We start from the raw sequence: 19,237 nt of genomic DNA on the forward strand, positions 1-19,237 counted from the left end.
AGGGTATAATAACTAGGGAGATTGGAAACTAATATGCGACAAGTATAAAAGGCAATATCCTACACTTCTAAGCTTCCTCAATGTGAAAGATATCCCAATTGGATCCAATATCTGGAAAAATGTTTCAAGAACAAGAGATCTAATTACCAAAGGTGTGAAATGGAAGATGGGGAAAGGAAACCTTATCAAATTCTAGGAAGACTCCTGGTTGCTCGAGTCCCCTTTGAGTGAAATTCTTGATTGAAGTATATTTCAGAACTAGTGCAAGGAAAAATATAGCTCTATGGTGGGTGACTACTGGAAAGATGGACAGTGGAAGGATTTATCCCAAGTTGATCCTTGCCTGGGAAGTCTAAACAAAATAATGAACTCCATGGTGGTGGTGGAAGACGAAGATCAATTGATATGGAAACTCATAGCAAATGGTAAATTTACTGTGGCCTCTTTTTATTATCAACAATTTTCTAAAATGGATAGTCCTTGTTGGGCTAAGGCTTGGGTGAATGGCCTAACTCCTAAAATTGATATTTTCTTCTGGACAGCCTTTCAAGATAAAATTCTAACTATTGATAACCTCATAAAAAGAGGTATTTGTATGCCGAGTGTTTGTTTTCTTTCTATGCAAAATGAGGAGATCATTAACCACCTGCTCTTTCATTGTCCCTTCTCTACTGATATCTAGGGAAGATGTCTGGATCACTTCAATATTAGTTGGAGTTTCTCAGAATCAGTTCAAGAGGTTTTTAATTCTTGGCAGCACCCATCAAGGAATAAGTCTATAATTTTGTTATGGAAATTGGCCTTACCCCATATGTGTTGGGGTATATGGAAAGAGAGAAACAAAAGAGTGTTCAGAGAGAAGGTGTCTAAGGCTCAAACTGTGTTTGAGAAAATAAAAAGAAACATATTGGAAAATATTAATATCATAGGTGGTATTGCTAACCCTCAAGACAAGGATGATCAAATAATCTTCAAGAAGTGGAGATTAAAAGGACGAGATTACTTTTAGACTAATCCTAGAGAGGGTGTGAAATGGGAATGTCCTCCCAATGGTTGGATGAAAATTAACTTTGATGGAGCTTCAAAGGGTAACCCTGGTAATGCGGGATGTGGTGTGGTCCTAAGGGACGAATGGGGAAAATACAAAATCATTAAATTCATACCTATAGGAAATCAAACTAATAATGTTGTTGAGGCTATGGCAACTTATCATGGGATGGTCCTAGCAAAGGAAGCCAGCTGCACCAAAGTCTGGTGCAAAGGAGACTCTTTGAATATAATAAATTGTTTTAACAAGGAGTTCCCACCATCTTGGTCAATAAATAATCTATTAAAGTAGTGGAGAAAATAAGTGACACATTTGATATGTGTGTTTTCACACACATGTACAGGGAAGCTAATTTGTGTGTTGATTGGGCCGCCAACCTGGATTGCCGAACAGAGGAAATCATTACTATTAATGGTGAGAGAGAACTTGCATGTGAAGTGAAATCCTTGTTCGATCTGGACTATATCTAGATGAGACAACGTGGCATCATCAACCATAATTTCTAAATGCTTCTTCTACTTATTTCGATGCAGGCTTACAATGGCGGTGATGAGCATTTATTTAAGTGTCTTTTCATAATTGCTTGGCATGGATTCAAAGTTGTTTTTTAGGGTAACAATAAAAACCAAAGAAGAAGAATCAAAGCTGAGAGTAGTAAATTCAGTGATTGTGAAGGAAAAATGGGAGGGAACAAAAAAAGGTTTGAACCTACCTCTTGTTCGGAATGGAGGAAGAACAGAGAGGTTTGGGAAATTCTTCAGGAGGGGGGTCTAAGTGTGTTTATGGAGAGGCTTAGTGGGAAAGATCCAACGGTCACTAAGCACTTTACCAAGAATTGGAAGAATGGAAAAGTTTTGGTGGGGACCAGATGATGACTGTGGATGAGGAGATTATTGCTGAAGCCACGGGGATGATGACAAAGGGCATGAAGTTCTATAGAGATCGTAGCAAATTTGATAAGGCAGTGAACAAATTTCCTATCATGGAAGGTGAGAAGAAGAAAATGGTGAAGGTCGACAAATCCTATCACTCCCCAAAACATATAGGCAGGCCATGGAGGTTTGTTTTGTTTGCTATAATTACCTATATAACGTTGGATGGCAGGTTTACAAGAGCTTACAAGCACCATTTTGTGTTGCTCAACCATTTTCGCCATGGGGAAAAGGTAAGCCTACCATATTATCTTGCATGTTCCATGGACCATACTATCAAAGCGATACAGAAAGACCCCAAGGGCAACTATACTCTTCATCAGGGTCTTATGGCTCTTGTGTATAAATTGTTGAAAGGGAAATGCATTGAAAAACCTATTAAAGGTAAAAATGCAAGGGATGAGGAAACAGAGAGTGAGGTTAGTGGTTTTAGCTTCGACTCGTAGACTGAAGGCAAGTTGGAGGAGCTATGTAAAAAGGGGAGGAACAAGGGAAAGAGGAAGAGGATAGTGGTGGATTCAGATATTTTGCAGTTTGAGGCCGAGTCCTTTGAAGTTAAATTCATCAAAAGAAAGAAAGGTAAAGGTACCAGAAAGTAAACCCAGAGGAAGAAGAACATCAATAGGGGAGGTAACAAAGATATTAATCAAATTTTGATTGAATCTGATGAGAAGGTAGAGGAGGATAAAACTGATAATGGGCAGGGTAAGGAGGGGGATGATATCCTGGTTGTGGGCAGCAATGAAGATTTGAATACTCAAGGTCTACAAAAATAGGATCAAGAGGACAAAAGGGGAAAATCTAGTGATTATGTTGGAGAAAATGAGAGTATTAAGGGTTTCTGTGATACTGTCAGCATAATGGTGAAAGACATAGGCAGCCTGAAAAAGGATATGAATGTTGTCAAAAGAGCCACGATAGGCAACAAATCTCTATCTAAAAATGTCAAAGAATTAGCGGTGGAAATTAATAATGTTGAAGCCATTGAAAACATGGTGAGTAAACTTATTGAAACTGAAAAAAAAAGGTTAAGGAGATGGAAGGAAATAAAGAGGTGAAAGGGATGGAAATTGCTATGAACAATCTGGGCAACAGAGTTGACAGGATGGAACTCAAAGTAAAGAAGATAGTTGAACATAACTTCCAGATTCTAAAAGCCTCGGTGGACAACATGAACATTTTGATTAACAGATTTGATAACATCAAAGATAAAGAGGGCGACAAGGATTAGCTAAACAAAAAAGGTCACGAGAAGAGGACTAGAGCCAACACCAAGAATAAGGGCGACATCAAGGGTCGAGAGTTCGATTATTTAAAGACCTCTACGAACAACATGAAGCAGATGGTGGTCCACGCTAAAGATATCATGAAAAATATCTAGCTATCTCGGTCTCGGTCTCTGTCTTAGTCTTTGTGCTGTCTTTTTGCTTTCCTTTTGCTGTATTTTTGTGGTTCTTCATGTTATGTGTGTTGAGATCTCTTTTTGTTTGGGTGGGATCAGTTTTTGTTGTTGGAGTGATCAGGCATGGTTCTTTCAATCTCTTTTGCTCTCTTGATTTGTAAAAGGTTTGGGTTCCTTTCAAAAATATGTTTTTACTTAATCAAAATAATTCACTTAGATACTTAGTTTGATAGATAAAAATCCCTTTGTCAGTTTGAGTAATCTACAAACCTAAGAAAAATATCATTTCACCAATCATAGACATTTCCAATTCATTTTTTCATATTATTAGAGAATTCCATGCACAATTTGTCTTTACCTCCAAAAATGATATCGTCAACAAATACTTCAATAATCAGAATATTGTCATCAGTGATCTTATAATATAAATTACTGTAAGCATTGCCTTTAGTAAAACTAAGCTTCAAGAGATATTTATCCAACCTTGAATACCAAGCTCTAGGAGCTTGTTTCAAACCATATTGTATACACATAAAAATGGCTATGAGCGATTAAATAAATATTTAATATTTATTTAATAATTATTCTTCTATTAAATAGTTAATTTGAAATGATTAATTTATTTAATTCATTTCGTGTCTTTCTATTAATTAAATTAATTGAAATAATTTATTAATTAATTCATCTATCCTATTCCTCTAAATTAATTAAATATCTAATATTTAATTATCCTTTTAACCAAGTTAATTAAATATCTAATATTTAATTATCTTCTCCAAACAATTAAATATCTAATATTTAATAGTTATTCTCCTATCCTATAGTCTCAAATATTAAATAATTTCTTAAATTATTTAAATCCCTTTTCCAACTCACCTTCCATCTCCACTTCATCTTCCCTTTGCCAATGCATCAAACATGTGGCTAAGGAAATTAATATTTCTTAAATATTAATTCATCATTTATCTCCAACTTTCAAAATTAATGAATATTGTGTGCATACACATATTTCATAACCTTCTTCTATATTCTCTCCAACACCCCCTACATCTTAGGAAGGACTTGAGTCCACTTGTCCTATCATGCCTAAATCTTCTCCAACCATCCCTAGATTCCCTCAGTCAGCAACCCAGTCAAGGTGAGATGAGTGACACTTGTCTTCTCCTTCTCCCTTTCTCTCAACCTTCATCTTTGCTCACAACTATCCAAATCTGCAGATCTGATCATGACCGCTGATCTAAGCGACATCATCTTATCCTCTCAAAGTCTATAAGATCAGGAGTTTGAGTTGAGAAAGAGTTAATCTTCAAGAATCTTCAATTTAGTTTTCAAGTGAATTTGCAAGCTAATCATTTGTATCCGTGAGGTTTAATCTTGAAGCAAATAGCATTTTAGCATAATCATGTAGTATTGCATATCATAGCATTTGTGAACTATCAGTTATCAGTCTATTCTTCATATGCCATCTTGGAAGCTATCTGTGCATTGTCTGAGAGCACACCATTTGCAACCAAGAATAGTGGAGTTAGGACACAATGAGAGATAAATCATGAAGGTAATATTAGTATTTTTATTTCATATATATTTCATGTAGTTTCATTGGTTGAGTTTGGATTTCCTGTAGCATTTCCATTTGTATTTTGTGAAACTAACTTGTTGTAGGTGGCATTCTGAGGATGAAATTCAAGTCGACACACATATAATGCTTTCCTTAACCTGCAAACCATATCTTTGTCATCTATCAGTGAAAATCCATCAAGTTGTTCAATGTATACTTCTTCCTCTAGTTCACCATTCAAAAATGCACCTTTAACATCCATTTGATAGACCTTATAGTTCTTGTATGCTGCATAGGCAAGAAATAGTCTAACAACTTCAATTCTAGCTAAAGGTGCAAATGTCTCACCATAATCAATTCCTTCCATTTGAGAATATCCTTTACAAACCATTCTAGCCATGTTTCTTACAACTTGATCATGTTCATTCAGTTTATTTCTAAGAACCCATAGTTCCAATAACATTCTTATTTTTAGGTCGGGGAACTAAAGTCCAAGTCTCATTCTTCTCTATCTGGTCTAATTCATCTTCCATAGCCTTTGACCAATGTTTATCTTTATAAGCTTCAATAACAGATGCCAGTTCAACTTGAGAAATAAGACATACCTCTTCATTTGCCAGTCTTCTTCTTGTCTTAACACCCTTGTTCCTATCTCCAATGATTTGATCTTCAAAATGATTTAACCTTACATACCTTGGTGTCTTTTGAACTTCAGGTTCACTTTTTTTATCATCAGCCACAGTTGAATTTTTTGATTATACCGGTGTAACTGTCTTAGTGTCATGTACTAGTTGAGGAATTGTCGATTTAGTTATGATCATTTCCATTGTCGGTTCCTTATCATAAGATATAGATTGATCTCTGTATTTCTCATCCACTTTCACATTTGTGTTCTCCACAATTTTCTGCAATCTTTTGTTATAACATCTATATGCTTTTCTTTGAATTGAATATCTAAGAAATATCCCTTCATCACATCTAGGATCAAACTTCCCAATTGAATCATCCTTTTTGATCTAACATTTATTTCCAAAAATTCTGAAATATTTAACAGTAAGTGTATGTCCAAACCATAATTCATAAGGAGTCTTACCCGTTTCACCTTTGATATGAAATTTGTTGAATGTGTAGACTGTTGTACTCACTTCTTTTCTCCAGTACATGTGAGGCAATTTGGATTCCATCATTATGGTTCTTGTTGTATCTAAAATGGTTTTATTCTTCCTTTCCACTACTCCATTCTGCTGAGGAGTCTGGGGTGCAGATAACTGTCTCCTAATTCCAATTGTCTCACAATAACTGTTAAATTCATGAGAAGTGAACTCACTGCCTTGATATGATCTTAGAAATTTGATTTTCAATACAGTTTCAGTTTCCACCTTTGCTTTGAAGATCTTGAATTTCTCAAAAGCTTCAGACTCCTCCCTTAGAAAAGTCACCCACATCATTCTAGAATAATCATCAATTATTAGCATGAAGTATCTATCACCTTGAAAGCTTTTGGTCCTTGTTGGACCACATAAGTCAGTATGAATCAAGTCAAGCACATCATTAGATTTATCATGTATTCTCTTAAAATAAGTTCTAACTTGCTTTCCCAATAGACATTCCTTACATATCGGATTATGCGGCTTTATAATCTTAGGTATATCTCTAACTGCCTTTGTTGAACTAATTTTAACAATACATTAAAAATTAACATGATACAACCTCTTATGCCATTACCAAATCTCATCAATATGAGCAATCAAACATGTCTTATTACCAGTGTTCAAGTGAAAGATATTACCTCTAGTCTGAGTACCGGTTGCAATCTCCAAACCAGTTCTATTAATGATTTTACATTTTCTATCTTTGAATTGAAGTTGGAATCCCTTGTCCACCAATTGACAAACACTTAAAAGATTATGCTTCAAACCTTCTACATAATAGACATTATCAGTATTATGCTTACCATCTAGAGAAATAATACCTCTACCTTTGATCATACATGCTTTGTCATCTCCAAATCTAACTTGACTGCCATTGAATTCTTGCAGGGACATAAATTTTCTTTTATCTCTAGTCATATGATGTAAGCATCCACTATCAATTACCCATTCATCCTTGTCTTCAAATTTTGCTGCTAGGGCCTTTTCTTCGTTTGTGATAGTCAGTTCCTATTCATCTTCCTTTAAAGCATATAACACCCATTCCTTTCCATTGCTGGATGCACTGGCAGAATCTCCGACCATTTCATCCTCTAAATCATCACTTACTCCTTCCTCATCCGTTATGTAGCATTGTTTGTTTTCTTGAATCTATATTTGTTTTGATTAGGCTTAAATGATTTATCAACTCTTTCTTCAAATCTTGCATTCCTTTCAGAACATCTAGATGCAAAATGACCAATCTTATTACATGCAAAACATATAAAAGGTGATTTTCCTTCATACTTACTTCTTGTTGGTCCTTTAGGTACTCTTCTAGAAAATAAAGCTTCAAGTTTCTCAAATTCTTCATCCTCTTTCCTCATCTCTTACAATTATTTTGCATATAGGGCTTTCCAATCATGTTTGCCGGTAGATGATGATGATGCATGAAAACAAGGTTCAGATTTTGTAGCTCTAGAAGGTCCAAATTCTTCAAGCTCAAAGGCAAATAATTTCCCAATCAGAATGTCTCTATTAACTGAAGTGTTTGCCATTGTTCTCAATTCATTAATTGCAGTAGCCTTCATCTTGTAAATCAGTGGATTTCAAGTGTTAGTTACCATAGGATCTACCTCAAGCGATTAAGCTTCTGCAAAAGAGGACCAAAGCTCTGATACCAATTGTTAGAATAACTGATTGACAACTGAGAGGGGGGGTTGAATCAGTTGTCAATAGATTATATAGATCAAACCACTTTATAACCATGAACCGAAGCACATAAACATTGAATAACGGAATATCAGAAACAGATATCGGTAAGCAATAAAACTTAAGAATGAAATAGATAATCAACACAATGCAACCATACCACATAACACCATGATTTGTATGTGGAAAACCCGGTAAAGGTAATAACCTCGGTGGGAAGCCTACCCACATAAGACTTCTGTAGAAAGTATGCGATATAATGAGGGGCCTGCACATGCAGAAAGACACACTTCCTAGAGCGTACTACTCATTACAAAGGAGTCTCATTGACTACAGAGAGGTTATAACCACCTCAATATAATTGGACAATAATCCAAAAGAATGAAATGCCAGAGATAGCATCTACCATGCTTGATTACATTCCTAGTTAAGCTCAATACCGGAGGCCTTTAACCTCTTACATAAACCCAATTCGATCTTCAATGATCGACCATATCTCCTCCCTAAATGATATTCAATTATTCGCACATTACATTTCACTACCACTCCCAATCTTAAGATCTACAATGATATCTTACATTTATTTATACAAACCCTAAGGCCTAAACCAATTAGGTCGGCCACCTAAAAGATATTAAAATAAGACCACTACATATATCCACATTACAATAATATGCCATGTCGGCTTTAGACCAAAACAACATTAACCAATCCATAAATCAGGCCAGTAACATACAAAGAACACGTTACATGATACCGATCCATAACCTAGATAGGTACTAGACCTAATCTGGGTCCACCATGCCAAAGTGATGTCTCCAATTAGTCGAGGCACAAACAAAGATCATTTTCAGCTTCTCGAGTTCCATTTAGAAGCCGCACAATCACCTCTTATGCATCCTGTCAAAGATTCTCAGTAAAAGCTCTGCCGGTAAAACCTTAAACCCTTACCAGTATAGGCTTACTAGAGTGTATGATAGCATCCAATCACCAAGTCAATGCCAACTAACCAAACATGCTCCAGAAACATGTAACACATAAAACCAAACATATTTCATTAATCCAAACATGCCAGAAGTGTCCAATAGATAGTCACTTCTATCGGTAACACTAGATCTTCTATCGGTAACCAAAACCTGTCTTTCAGAAACCAACCATAACAACTAGTGTTGACATCAATGACAAGACATCAATGCAACACATAATCAATTCCTTCACATTTCCAACATGATATGCACCTTGGACTACAAAAAGAGGCTTGCTATGTTCATTCATATTTATCATGTTGATTAACCTTTTAGATGTATTTTTTTTGTTTGAATATTTAGGAAAAGACATAAAGTTATCAAGGCATCATCCAACAAAGCATGGTCATATCGATTGAAAGGTTTATCTTTTGATTCAAAGGGAGACATATCCTCATCAAGGGAATCATTGTAGGAAACCATTTTTCTAGATCGAGTCAAGGAGTTGATAGGAATATACTCATGAGAGGAATCATTCAACTTACCTTTCTCATCACCACGAAATGGCATAGTAACAAGGTTGATTAGTTTTTGGCAAAATGAGGGCTTAGAAGGCTTAGGGTTCAAAAATGCATCTAGAGCTTCATCTAATTCATCCTTACAAAACTCATAATCAACATAATTGCATACATCATCAAAAGTATGAAAATATTGCAAATAAAAATATGACATTTTGAATTGGAAATTGAATGAGATTTAAACACACAATGCAAGCAAATAAAGGGAAATCTCTTTCTTTCTTCAATTTTTCACTTTTTTTGGAATTTTATGTCTATAGAGAAAATGAAAGATTCTAAGTCTAGATCTAACAATGCAATGTAATGAAAATGAGATTGGGTTCACCAAAATGTGTAGGGGAAAAAGTGAGACTAAGCAAACAAGCCCTAATCCCACTCTCATGTACACATTGTGGAATACGAAAGAGCATAGGGAGGTAACACACTTTGGCTATTTCTTGTGAGGAAGAGAGAGCCAAGGATTACCTCTTAGGATTTATATTCCTTTTCTTCAAATGAGGGGAAGAAGTGATGCAAAGTGCAGATTTGAACGATTTAACATAGAATACAAGTAGGCATAAGCAACCCTAAACTGGAAATGCAAAATTGAGAATAATTGATATACTATTGAAAAGTAAAGATTAAGAGATAAATTCAGAGGTGCACCTATTCCAAAAATCTGAGCCAAAATGTCTGAGATCGGAGTGTTACGCCCCTGTCCTGATTTTGCAAACTAAAAGTTGAACCTAACAAACTGGAATCTGAGGGTTTTGAACTGCCGTCCTACAAAATTTTGTGTAAAACAAGGAAGACCAGGGCATCACACCCCTGTCCGAGAGGTTTCTATCCAAATCTGACCCTCAGAATAGTCTCTGTGTTCTTTATCGGTCTTGAAACTTGTAGCTATGCTCGTATACTGAATCTGCACCTATAGTTGAAAATATGGTTTTGGGTGGCTATATGGGGTTTTTCCTTAGTCAAACCCCTGTTTTGGTGATTTTCACATCAACAAATAGCTGATTTGTATAGTAAAATAGTGTGTAAGAATCTTGTGTGTGTGCAAGATGCTAGGATAAATGCAAACAGTCTAGAGCAACCCTAAAGAGTAAACCCTAAATGCTTGTAATTGACAAAGTAAATGCTCTAAATCAATGATGTAAAGTGATCTAAAGCATGAATGTAAATTAAATTTATGTAATGAAGCTCATACAAAGACATAGTAACAACATGAAACCATACCCAACCCCAAGGGAGAGGTACAAGTCAATATTTAGTCGGTGATCTCCTATTGCTTTCCTATATTTTCAAAAGCCCCCAATTGATGAAGGAATGCTTGATGAATGCTTCATAGGTGTTGTTGAATGTTGTTGAAGACTCTAAAGATCTACTCCTTCACTACATAGAAGGCTCCTTGTGATCGCTAGCCCTTAGCCCAAAAAATTCTAGGCCTTCAAATGAAGAAAGAGATCTCTTATGTATGAAACCCTAGATCTTAATTTCATCTTTAGGCTAACCTAGGATTTGAATTTCTGGCCAATATTTTGGGGTTAAGCATTATAATATTATAGAATTGTGCTCCTAAAATTTAGGAAAAAATTCCGAGGACCAGGTGCAAAGTACACCCGGTCCGACCAACTTTTCACTAAATTTTTCAGGGCCATTAGATATGATAATATTAGAGCAAATCCCAAAGTTACAGTTGATTCTGTGATGTTTTGATATGTGAAATCGGGTCGTAAAGATCAAAAGAAGACATAATTAGGTTAGAATTTAATGATTAATTGAAGGAATAAAATGAAAAGGGGCACACTTAGGGTAAAGGGTCCAACTTTATGATGTGTGAAGTGATGAAACATGGATTTAGATTTAAATAAATTGATTAATTAAATACTTAAAAGAGATTAGAAATGTAAGATGCAAAACACACTAAGGCGGGTGCTAAACCAAGCGTGGAATTATACCAGCCTAGAAAGGGTGTACAATTTACGATGCTATAGGTTCAAATCCACACTTATGGAAGTGATCTAGGTCACTTCTACACCTAAGAATCTAAATTAGGGTGGTGAATGAGAGTTCTAGGGATGAAATATTCTTCTTGAGGATGAGTGATGATGGAGTTAGGTTAGGATATGTTCTTTAGTCAATTTAAACACAATAATGTCACTTGTAGACATTTTATTGTTTAAAGGACAATCTAGTCAACATAGGCTCAAAAAATAAGGGAAAAAAATACATGTTTGTGATTTCCACCATTAAATAATGATTACAATACATACACTTAAGAAAATATTTATAAATTGGGAATGTGATTAGAGAATCAATTCTCTAAGATTTTCTACTTAGAAAATAATAAGACTAAAAATTAGGTAACCTTGTCAAGTGACAATTAGTGTATAGATAAATTCACTTTAAGGGTGATGAACTACTTAGAAAATTACTTCATTAATATAGAGGTGCACATTACTTAGAGATGTTGGTATCTGGTGAAATTGACTTAAAGATATCGATGCATGCATTTCTTATATGAATATATTTGGTTATAATGGCTTAGAAAAAAAAATTACATGGTGAAAACATTCAACTACATAAACTCATAGATAGCAAATACAATATTCATATAAGAGTCCAAAAAAATTACAATAAACTTAATTTACTAAAGAAAAATATCAATTGAAAATTCAATTTTAAATGAGCAATTACAAATGAATGATCAAATAAAGGTACAAACCCCTTAATGCATCCCCTAGGAACTAATAGGTGAAAAAACAAATTGTACAATCAAGTTTTATATTCCATTATCATGGATCTTAGCATTTTCATTTTGAATTAAATAAAATTAATTCATGTCAAACAATTAACTCTTATCATTTTAGTATTGTAATGGTTGGAAAATCGGGAATTAGGCTTTCACTAAGTAAATCCAATAAATAACCCAATTAGCCAAATTACATTGAAAAAGGGTTGAACCCAATAGATCTAAGCTCAATCCCAAAGGGGAAAGGTCTGAGATTCTGATTGGATTCAACTAGTTTGTACTGATTATCCTCTTTCTTAGTTGAATTTGTAATGTAATTGCAAAATTAGGGCAAAACGATGAATTATTGAAGTAAACTGATAGAAATAGTAAGCTACAGATATCCCACTAAGCCACAAGCTTGGATCTTGGCAAAAGGAAATGTCTAGAACCCGTTCTCAAAAGTTTGGCCTAATTTTTTGGGACCAAGTAGTACAGATTCACCTTGGTCCTCTAAATTATCTGTTGTCGAAAGCTAAACCTATTCATCACTGTTGACTCTACCCTAGAATTTTTTAGTATGTACAGCTCCACACTTGTTACCTGCACAGTGAAAGAAAGGGAAATGTGTTGGGAATAGGGGTTTGCCTTAGGTCAAACTCGGCTTCAAAATTAACCATGAAATTGAATTGAAAAATGTAATGAAAGATTGTAATAAAGTACTTTCCTTTTGAGGGAAATGTTGAATCTAAAATGTAATGCTTCAAACCATAATGTTTACCATGATGAAATTTTGTTTGTTTTCACACAAATCTTTTACAGTTTCATGTAGGATGTCTTCATAAAACATTGACCATGGATGTCATCTTCAATACTTGAACTTCACTTCTTCTCCAATGCTTGATGAATGACCGATTTCTTGCTCACTTGAATTGAATTTCGCCAAAGTATAATTGAGATCTTGATTTCGATTAGAATTCAAATGAGAGGGGTAGCCCTCCTTTTATACTTGACTTCCCGAAAATTAAATTAAATTTATGGAGTAAGTCAACACATGATCCAAATTCCCACTCAATTGTGAGGCCCCAATTTAGGGCTTGATTAAGAGGCCCAAGGCATGCCATGCCCTAGTCAGGATTCCAAAATGGGTGGGGGACTGGACAGATGATGAAAATGCAGTATTGGAATGAGGTATGAGTAGAATCAGGCATTAGAAATTAGAACGCCAAGGTGAGGCCTAGGTGAGGACAAAATTGTAGGCGAGTACATTTTAGGATGCTACAAGTATAATTAAAACAATGCACTTTTAAATGTTCTTTTTGGTGACTTACCATTCAAAGACTTTATTTTAACCTTGCTCTTTAGATTCCAAACTTGTATAATCTTATGGATGATTTGTTTTATTCTAACGAGTTTGCTTGATAGATGAAGCATATCGAAAGCCATATTAACTAGCTAGAAAATACTCCAAGAGGACTTGCTAAACTTATTGAAGCCATCACATCAATCGCAAGCCTCATGTTAGTGCCTATAACTTCTCTGTTGAATGAAAAAAAATAGACCCAAATAAATTTCCAATATATCTAAATGTGCACTAGACTATACAAACACATGATTGTTAAAATAGACATTAAATATTCTACCTAACTATTATAATATAAATCTTACTTTGTACTTGACACTTTATTAAGTATTTTTTTCCTACACTTTATTTTCTTTGTTAATAAATTGCCACTTCTATATATAATCTTAATTCAACATAATTTATTAAATAATATTTTAATTTATGATCATTTAAAAATTCATATATAGCAATTATTCATCACTCTCCCTGCCAATCTAATAAAATTCGTAAAATAATATTAATTATTATTATTTTTTCCTTTTTTATTTGAAGAGCCCACAGGCAACTAACCTGCGGTTGGAGTCAATTATGGTGACAGATGTTCTCCCTCTTTAAAGCATTCAAAAAAACAGACGCCTTCAAAAAGAGAGTGACCAGAAATAGTTGTATTTCCACTACCAATGAGCTTTCAATAAATATAAGAGCTAGCCGTTTTTTGGCAGCAGATTATTTACCTGTCACAGTGGGTCATAGCCAGTCTGTAGGCAGACTAGTAGCTTGGAAAGGGAATAATACCGTTTCCCATCCTCTCCATTGCACTGCCCTCTTTAAATACCCTTTCCCATCCTCACCACTGCATTGAAAGGAATTGTTTGTTAATTTTACATTTTGAAGAGTTAAAATCATTTGTAGCTCTCTCTCTCTGAAACAGCCCTTTCTGTTTATTTTGAAGGTTTATCAAAATGGGTTTGGGAATTGTGAAGTCTTTGGCTGGATTTCTGTTGCTACTGAATTTCTGTATGTATGTGACTGTTGCTGCCATTGCTGGGTGGGCACTCAATAAGGCCATCGACCATCATTACGTCACTGGTAAACAGAGATCTTTCTTATTGGTTTTTGGTGATAGTTAGTAGTATGTAGTCTCAATTCTGATTGATTGTATATGGCTTCTGCAGGACCCAAAAGTGATGTACCAGTGGGCTTCTCATCTTGCCCATTGTCTTTCCCCATAGGGAATGAAGCCACTGGTTTTATGGTCATATTTTCCTTGATAGCAGGAGTTGCAGGAGCAGGTTCATGCCTTTCAGGGCTACACCATCTTCGAGTGTGGACAGCAGAGAGCTTGGCTTCAACTGTTTCATCCGCCATCGCCAGCTTGGGCTCTTACTCTTCTTGCCATGGGGTAATTATAGAACATATTTGATTTAAATAGGGAACGAGTAATTAACTATTGAAGTTAAAAGTTTTTTTAATTAAAATCACACTGTTTCAAAAAATAACAAAATCAAAATCATCTTTAATAAGATCTGTTTCAAAATTATTTGTCCTCATCTGTTTAAATAGATCTTTCAACAATACTTGTAAGCAAAAGGGAAAAAAGAATCATGCTGATAAGCATGCTACAAAACCTGCAGGTTGGCATGCAAGGAGATCCATTTACATCATGGTAGAAGCCCAAAGCTGGTGTGTGGTTTTGCTTTAGTTAGGAATTTTTTATAACTCTCCCACAACATTTACTTTATATACGTTGTAAGTCTACTTGATTGATAAGCCCTTCCCTCTATAAGTATTAAAAGGCAGGAAAATTCTGGTGCTATATTGTCTGTGCAGATCGCTTTGGAAGGCTTCATCATCATTTTGTCTGCAACAAAATTGTTTTACATGATGGTCATCCATATTGGCTTCTTTGCTGGAAATTACTTTTTTGGTGGAGAGAAACATGTTGCCACCACTAGTGGTGAGCCTGTAAAGGAAAACACTTAGAAAATGATGTTCAAAGTGGAATGAATGTTTGGTCTGGCTTGGGCTTTGTTTTGAAAAGCTTTCAGTGCCTTCGATTGTAAGATTGTGTACAAGGGAGAGGCTGTATGCCTTTTACTATTACTGTTCTGATCAAAGATTTTTTTATTCAAATTGTGCTCTATTAGTTGCAAACTTTTGTTTAAGGTGTATATGGAAAGTAGAGTTTACAGCTTCCACATGAGTTAGCTGCACATTGGATCGGTTTCCTTTGAGAAAAAGAATTAGATGCTTACAATATATAATATATATGAAATTGGTATTAGAGGATTGTTCATAAATACTCATAACATTATACAAAGTTTTTTATATTATATTAACAATTAAAAATTTATATTATATTTTTAATTTAAAAATTTGGATTTAATGTCATATGTGTGTCATCATTATATGTTATTAGAAATCTAATATTGTAATTGTTAAATGTGCATGTTTTATGTTTTATTATTTGTTTTATATATATTCTGTCATCAAATGATTGTATGTAATTAAGAATCTGTCTTACATTTTATCATTTGGCTTATGTTCTTTTGTGTGGGTGTCTTAAAAACTTGTCCTAACACATGATTTTGATTGATTTGGATTTTTTTTCATTTAATTTTATAATTTGATCATAAAAAATAGAATTATAATTCTACTCCTTCGGTAATCTTCAAAATCATATGACTTCATACCAAAGGATGTTCAAAATGAAAAAACAATTTGACATCATTAGATCTTTATTGTCCATACCATTTATGTTGTTGTTTTATGTGGATGTTGGAAGTTCTTGTACAAAGAGGAATCTATGTAGTGGCTTCACTTGGAAGAAGTCTTTTTATGTTGGTAAAATTGATGCTTGTGATAAGAGGAGTGGTTCCTGTCTATTTGTTGGTGTCGGGCATACCATTTGGATCACCACATGTATAAAGTCTGGGGTGATTATCTATTTTAAAAATTAAGATTCCCTACAAGTCTAAATTAAACCATGCATAATGCGTTGTTAAATTACGTCATGCATAATGTGATTGAAAATTTGTTAATGTGGTGTATATTTAGCATTAGTATTAGTATTCTTCTATTTATGTCTCTCTTATTGTTGTTTAATGTAGTGACTAATAGATTTCTTTTTTCTAATTATTATATTTGGCATAGACGTGTCCACAAAATTATATCTTTCAAATTAGATGTAGAGCAACATATTCATTCATAGGTACATAATTCCACAAAATTATATCTTTCAAAGAAGAGAACTTTCTGAGAAGATGTAGAGTGATGATGATAAAAAAGAAACTCTTAATGACCTTGTGAACAAACTGAGACAAGAAAACTGTACAATGAAGAATGAGATGCAAGATATGACTATGAGGTTTTGTAAAGACATTGAAGATAGAAAGAAGAATGAAGATAACTTGGTCAGAAGACTAAATGACGTTGCAAATGAAAACACAAGACTCAGTCATGAAAATGATATGTTGAAGACAGATATAATTCACTTGGAGCATGATAAAACTGAACTCACGAGACAAAAAGATTTCTTAGAAAATGAGTTGGCTACTGCAAATCAACACAAGGATAAATTCAAGAAAAGTTCAGAAGAACTTGATGACATGTTGAAAAATCAGAAACCTAATGGAGATACAAATGGCCTTGGCTTTGAAGTTGGTGAAAGCTCTGCAAACAATCATGATCATAATAAACCGGTAAGACAACCTAATGCCTACAAATTCAATGGGAAATGCTCTAACTATAACAAATATGGTCATAGAAAAAATCAGTGTAGATCTAGAAATTATCAGAACACAAATGCACCCACCGGTCAATGTTCTAAATGCAATAAAATTAGTCATAACTCAGAAAATTGCAGAATGAATGTAAGATGTTATTCTTGTGGAAGATTTGGACACCTATCTAATCAATGCAAAACACATATCAGCATAGGATATGGAAAAGCTATTCAGAAAAAACATTGTGACTTGTTATGCTTGTAACAAAATTGGACATATTGCAAAATTTTGTAGAAGTAAGGCATCACTGGCAAATAACAAAGGACCCAACTTGAAAGGTAAAGAAAAGGTTGAAGAGGTAAAGAAAGAATTCTCAAAACAATGGATTAGAAAGTCAGATCAGAGTGTTAGTGAAGCTATTCCTTCACCGGTAGAATAAAGTATCACTCCACTGGCAGGAGGTTCTTCATCTAACTGAAGAGAAATCCTTTGGGGGTATGGCAACAAATTGAAAAACATGCTAATTTACTCTCAGTCGATGGTGAGAAGTTGAATTACTTCTTTACCGGCAGATGTGTTAAGTTTCACTTAACTGGCAGACATTAAATGTGGTAGTTGAAGGAAATGACATTATAAAGCAAGTATTTTTGGCTCTTTTTCATTCACCAAGCATTCAAATTTCCTAAGAGCGCGAAAATCCCGAGTGAAGGCATCCATAGCCAAAAGTGAAGCAAATCATTCAAGCACTCTTACCTAAAGGCAGATTAAGGTCTTTATAACAATGGCTTCCTCCTCTGCACTTGAATTCATTGCAAGCCCTATTGTAATTGAAGTTGTTAAGTGCCCTAGACCCGTATTTAAGATTATTCCCGAAATTGCAAAGAAAGATGATGCCCTAGGAGCATTCTCAAAAATACCTAAAGGAGTTGTATATGCTGAGGATCCTAGAATCTACATACATTGTCATATAGAAGAACTAAGAGATGATGAAATTAAGAACATGTACAGGACTGTTATATGTGATATAAATGGAAATGTTAAACTGAAACATAAGATAGTTGAAACCCTAGGTTTTGTGGAAATTCTTAGTATTCCTGATTTTCCCAAGGATATTATAAGGATTGTGTTAAGCAAAGTTCATGGGGAGTTCTTTTGGTTGGATTCAATTCATAAGATAACCAAAGAGGCAGTTAGGGCAGTGATAGGCTTACCTTCCACCAGTAGCAGGCCTGACAAGACTAAAAAGGTTTCAAATGACACTGTAATGACCCTAACCGGTGCAACCTTTGACAAAAAATCCCTAAGAGTAAAAGATGTAAAGGACATAAATGTAAGGTTCATTAGAATGATTCTTGGATACAAGGCTACTCATGCCAACAGATTAAACTTTGTTTCTAGCTTATGTATCAAAAGTACTTATGACTTGATAAACAACAATGCAAAGATTGACATATGTGAAAGGTTGAAGGATGAACTAATAGACAATCTAAAGAAAATCAAAGGGGACAAGAAAGAGACTTTCAGATTTGGCAACTTACTTGTGTTTAATGTTGTATATTACCAAGGAAGTACTTGATATTGGTAGAAAGGATTTTGGTTTTGACATACCGGTAGGAAAACAACTACTGGACATTCTAAAAAACATGGGAGATGACAGGGAAAAGAACATAAATGAACATTTTCAGGCATTAAAGGCTAGAATGAAAACAAGGATAAGGCTATCTCAAGCTATTGTTGACAAATATAAAAAGGAGATATGCTTTGTAATAAAGAAGGATGAGATTTGGATGGAGGCAGTAGTCCCAAGGACTATCTGGGTTACAGAAATGGGATATGAGGCAGATGAGAACATAATTGAAACTTATGCAAAAGCCCTCCTAGAAGCTCCTAAAGAACCAATAGAAAAAGTATTTGGAAATGCAGAAACAATTGAAAGTAGTATTCAATCTCAGAAAAGAATAAAGAAAATTGAATAGATAGTTAGAAAAGGAACAAGGCAGGCAAAAGCAATCAAGGAAGATGTTTTGAATAAAACTAGTATTAAGGAGAGTGACTTGGAAGGACTACAACCGGAAGCACATCTTTCACCGGTTGCTACCTCCTCTGACACTGAAATACCAATAGAGTTCAA

At 34.6% G+C, this 19,237-nt stretch overlaps 1 pseudogene; it reads left to right on the forward strand.

The window, feature by feature from the left end:
- Positions 1-14,189: 14,189 nt before the first annotated feature.
- LOC131073736 (membrane protein PM19L-like) lies at positions 14,190-15,546 on the forward strand (annotated as a pseudogene).
- Positions 15,547-19,237: the final 3,691 nt, after the last annotated feature.

Source organism: Cryptomeria japonica, chromosome 9 (genome assembly GCF_030272615.1).
Source record: "Cryptomeria japonica chromosome 9, Sugi_1.0, whole genome shotgun sequence".
NCBI lineage: Eukaryota > Viridiplantae > Streptophyta > Pinopsida > Cupressales > Cupressaceae > Cryptomeria > Cryptomeria japonica.